Below are 5,970 nucleotides of genomic sequence, written 5' to 3'. Positions count from 1 at the left end.
AACTCAGATAAGCATATTTATCTGATTTCTCTTCTGTAAGATCTGTACTCCGTTGTATCAGAGTCTTAAAACTTGAAATAATGTCTTCTCACATAAATAGTCTCTCTGCATATTATTCATACATATATGTTGCTGGATTTGATAGATGTTAACCTATGTATGTCTTCTTCCTTGTGTCAGTATATCATATATGATCAGAGCGTATTCCCTCTAAGTCTTCCGGAGGTGGGAAACTATAGGAAACAGGATACAGGGCTTAGCTGTATAGCGGCAGGAAACAGGCTGTGTAAAAAAAAATCCTTCACTCACAGGTAAGTGTCTTTCCACTTTTTCTCTAAATGATTGTTTTTGTCAATGGCAGTAATTGCAGGAGTTTGGCATGAGCAGGCTGCTGGTTTAATTACACGCTTCATGAGCAGATGACGTCCATTACTTTTGTATCCTCATCGTTTTATCTCTGCGTTCCGGCCACCCCCTGCCTTCATTAAAAATGGCACCCGGATTGTTTTGCACTTCACTCTGAGTGAGAGTCCTGGCAGCATTCACTGTGCTGTTCTCTCCTCCGCTCTCTGTCACCGACAGTAGGCTGCGTTCTGTGCTGCACTGATTACATCATGAAACACAACACTGCTTATTACACAGAAAGAGGTGAAGGAGAACAATGTCCCCACAGGGCCTGCATGACCCTCAGCCCACATACAGGTGTTGTGGTGTCTCTCTGTCTGTCTATCATGTCTATCTATCATGTCTGTCTGTCTTTCTATATATATAATTTTCGTGTCTGTCCAGCCATCCATCTATCCATCCATCTGTCTGTCCGTCTCTATATATCTATAACTTTTTATATCTGGCTATACGTCTCATTTTTCTGACCACCCATCCAACAATTTTTTCGGTCTTTTTGTCTGTTTATCCATGTAAACATTGTTCTGTAAGTTTGAGCATAAAAACTGACACATCAACACTTGGGAATAGGACCATCTAACCAGTAGTAGATGAGGTCTGCTCAGAAAAACTTGTTTGAAAACATTATTTTTGTAATTCTGTTTGCTGACACTAGGGGCACATAAATTACACATATCAACTTTGAAGAATCTGGGTTACACAAAGTTTTACATTTTAATCTCAGTGGGAGTAACAAAGGTGTAGAATTACTGCGATCACAAACCTCTTTTGTTGAGTTTTGAGTTAACCCATAGGTTCCTATTACTGTAATAATATACTGCATACATTGCTATGGATCGAGATTGTTAGAACTGCATAATATGCAACACATTTGTGCTAGTTTTCAGCTTTAATGTTACATAATTTTTTTTTGCTTACCTGGTTCTCAAACTCAACCAGTGGTCTAATGCTTAGGGGGTCTTCGGATCACTTCCAAGAGGGCTGCAAGATTATGTAATTTATTTTAATTAATATAACATTTTAATTCATATAGTTAAAAAAAAATACAGATGTACAGCGTGTAGACTAATATATGATCAAATAAAATGTATTTGTATATATACACTATTGTATTTATTTGAAGAACATGCAATTCTTCAAAAACTTAATTACTTTTATGATTTAAGATTAAATAAAAAAACAAGCAGTTGTAATGATTACAGCAGAAGTATCAGAATAAATCACTTTCTATCAAATATTGTATTGGACACTGGGGGTCTAGGACTCAAAAAGAAGAAACCACTGTATTTAGTTTTTGCTTATGCACATTTTAAAAGAGTCCCAGTGCTGTGACACTTGAAACAAGACACTCCCTTTTAGCAGTTGGAATTCCCATTATTGCAAATTATTGTCTTGGCCAGTCTGTTGACCAACTTCACCGTCTACAACTACTGTCTGTCACCAGTAAACCTTTGCCCTTTCCTTCCACTCAAAACATTCAATTTACTCTTTGTTTGCACAGAAAACAATGAAAAGCCCCATATGACACAAAAAGGGTTGGTGGGGCATAACTGGGCATGGACGTTTGTGTCAGCGCAGGGGATAATGTGCTCCATGTGTTGAAATCCGACACTGTGCATTGAGGCACAGCCGTATGGAGAGGCACACTGGTGATGGAGGGCTTCCTCCTGAGCCATAGACATGGGGCCAAAACGTGGCGTAACCCCTCTCCTCCACCCTAGCTTACTAAATTGCAACCCGCCTCCCTCCAAATTCGCTATAACTGGACCTGAGAAGCACTAAAGGCCAGTAATTTAGAGCTGCCTGTCGGAGTTGAGCCAGGGAGCAGCTTAGTATAACATGATGGTATTCCTCTTCATCGTGGCATTCCCAGTTGCCTCTTAAATGTGCTCATCCTGAGAGATGGCTTTAAGTTAAGGATGGCTCCACAATGTAATTTACTCTCCCCTTGTGGGTTTTTCTTCTTCACATTCCAACTATTTCCTCTTTGCCCCACTGAGCATTCATTAACTTCCTCTGTTTTGGTTTTGCTGACTCAAAGCAGAGACACATATGAGCCAAGTTGCTGGCACCAAGAATGTGTGTGAGCTATAAGAAGAATATGTGTCATACCAATGCAGAAATACTTTAACTTTTCATAATTTCTTCTCTACATGGGAATCTTGGCCAAGTTTTCTATGACAATGATTACAGTTCCTCACATGATAACATTATGCCTGTGCAGCAAGGCAAATTAACTGTAATCATAGCTCCCAAAGCAAAAGAAGGAGGTTTCAACTCAAGACAATAGTGTGGGATTGGCCATCCTTGGATTTCTAGCAGCCAACTAATTTGCCTGAAACACGTGGATGGGTTTTAATTAGAAACAGACGGGCTGGATCTTTTCCCAAAACTCTGTCAGAATTGGTTTACAAAGTTGTGAACAATTAGCAGGCATGTGTGCCTGCCTGAAAGTAAATGTTTGAGCTTTGTCAAATATTAGAGAAATGTTTTACTTTCAAAACATAATATATTTTTCAGGGTAAAAACTTGGTTGCACCACATGATGTATAAGCAGTTTTGCAAAAACTTTTGTTTTAAGAAAAAAATAATAATGTAACAACATGTAGTGTAGTGTGAAAATAATAATGTAACAATGTAGTAACAACATTATTTTAGTGAGGCTAATTACCAAAAGACCTTATGTCAAATAATATATGGCGCTTGTCCCTATTCTCTTAATGAGTCATGGGTGTGTTTTGGGCTTCACATGCAAAAACCAATCAGAGTCTCATCTCCCATTCCCTTTAAAAGCCAAATGCACTCGCAACTGATTCACTATTTACATGGCAGAATTTGCGAGCGGAAAGACCGAACACACTAGCCTAGAAATCTAGACGCACCCTAGCGGCAGCCAATTTAATCTGCCCGCAAGTGTCGTCTAGCAACTCTCAATACCCTTCTGAGCTGTATTCCCCTCACTCTGGACGGGCCAATCACATCGTGTATACAGTCGGCGGGGCCATAATGACAACGGCCGAGTTGCGTTTGCGTGCTTCTAGTAAACACAGAAACTGGCGAACGGCGGCGGTCTTTCGAATCAGCTTTGACTGCGATTCTGGAAGACTTGGAGTTAAGCTTTTTTCTGAGAAAAGGACAAAGAATGGCACTGAAGTCATTCTTAAAAAGGGAAGATGTGACCGGAAGATGTAGCCGACCGGATACGGCGAATGTTTAATCTATCAACAAGCTCTGTTTCACCTTCGTTGCTCTGGTTGGTGTAGCGCTATCCTATCGCGTGCAGAGGGAGTTTGAAAGACAACCGTTTATCCCGCCTCTCGGATTGAGCCCTGTCTATGGTGAGTTTCCAGACCAAACATCTTGATGTGGGTCTGGCTTGTCAGGCTACGAACACACCCCAGCTAGCGAGGAAATGGATCTGTTCGTCCAATGACGCCTGCTTGCTTATCACTACTGCAAATGGGTAGGCTAATTCTGATACATGCAATGACTATCCATTATAACGTGTAGGCATTTTTATATTTATGTACACAATAATAATCATTTACATTTTAATCCTTAGATTTTTTTAATGTATGTGTGCTGCTGTCTGTCCCTGTGTGTGTAATAAGCAGAGTGTATGCATATTGTGGACCCATCTATAGTTGCATTTTACTACGGTTAACACACTCTTTAAATAACACTAGATAAATACCATTGTCTTAAGAGCAGGTTGTTTTTGGTCAATGGTGCAGTTTAGTTCAGTTGACTCAAAATAGCAACACGCCAACAAAGCGCCTGAACACACCTTGTTTGCAGACCAGCACGCCCATTGGGCGAACAGATGGGCGCGAGTGCATTTGCTATTTAAACGATGTGGCGCAGGAAGAGAAAATGATAACTGTGTCGAGCTGAAACTATAGCAAACAACACTTGCGTCGTGCCTGCCTTCGTATTGTGCCGGGTGTATGATAGGTTCCTATAGTTCTCTGTGGACATTCCCAACCCTTAAAAGTGACATTAACATCCTATACGACATAACCTGAAATATGTTTCACACACTCATTTCAAGCCTCATGAGAGATTTGGCTTATTGCATGGAAACAGCACGCGTGTCACAGGCAGCCCTGCATGTGCAAGCATATGTGAGGCAAGAAAACAGACAGAGGGAAGGGCAGATGGATAGGAGCTCTGGCGCCTGGCTCCGCTATGTGGCCACAACTCCAGATGTACTCCGTCTTTGGATCTACAGATCCCACCCACACACACACACACACACACACACACACACACACACACACACACACACACACACACACACACACACACACACAGACAATGGTCCCAAAACAGAGGCTGGCCTGCTAACTAAATCCACAAACGCCACCCACCCTCCACGTGACTCGTGCACATGAGCAGCTCATTCAGATGACTGAATTACAACAGCAGAGTCTCATAAAACCATCAGACCCTCCAAGAATGAGCTGATATATGGCATCATATTAGTTCAAACGCTGATGACCTGCCTTGATAGGACCTTCCCTATTAGTGAATATGACATGCTGCCTGTGGATTGGATTAATTGGAGGTCTGCCTTTATAACTTTAATTCTGCTACCTAATTATAGGCCAACGTTACAGATTTAGGTGTAATTATAAATGTGGAGAAGCCCATTTCCATCTCCCCATCACCCATTCATTGTTTTCACAGGCAACGGATTAATGCAATTAAAATCTATTGTTTCAAATCTTTCCCCTATTCAATTACTCATGCCCAACTGGCAGTTTCTGTCTAGTAGCCCTAGGCATGAGTGTGGGTGACATTTAGATACACTGTCATCTCACATTAGACCAAGATTACTGCTTATTAATTCATTACAATATGAATGCTTGTTTACTGATTGTCAGTTTTAGTTCCTGGAAGGTTTCTTTTTCATTGAGTGATCCGCACAGACCTTTACGTTTGATTCGAGATGTGCTGGATAATTGTGGGCGCTTTATCTCAACATCATGTAATCTTAGTTGTCGTTGTCTCAGAGCGAGAGATCGGCCAGGGGGCTAAAATGACAGCCAGACAAATGCAGTCAGTGTTGGTTTATTTTGACGCTACAATGCTGTCTGCTATCATCCGTCTGCACAGTGACACAATGAAATAGCTGTACACTTCAATGTCTACGTGGATTGACAACATATGGCACTGAAACAGGGGAGGGCCGAGGTTAATACAACCGTGTAACGATTGTTCTCATTAGATTCTCGTTACTGCATGACATGATAATCATCTTATCTGAACACAATGAATATTTAAAAAATGTAAAGCAAATATATGATCATATGATATACAATGATCATATAATATACTATATTTGAAGTACAATGATCATATAATATATAATATATTTAAATAATATATACAAACTTAAATATATTATTATTTTGTTTATATATCTATATACAGCATATATATTTTATAAAACTATTATTATAGTTTTTCTATTTCTTTTTTTATTAGAAAAATAAAATATGACCTAGACATACTCTTGACAGCCTGTGTGAGATTCACCTGTAAATATAGTCTTGTCTGGAA

This window comes from Pseudorasbora parva, chromosome 8 (genome assembly GCF_024679245.1).
Source record: "Pseudorasbora parva isolate DD20220531a chromosome 8, ASM2467924v1, whole genome shotgun sequence".
Taxonomy (NCBI): domain Eukaryota; kingdom Metazoa; phylum Chordata; class Actinopteri; order Cypriniformes; family Gobionidae; genus Pseudorasbora; species Pseudorasbora parva.
This window is presented reverse-complemented; position numbering follows the sequence as displayed.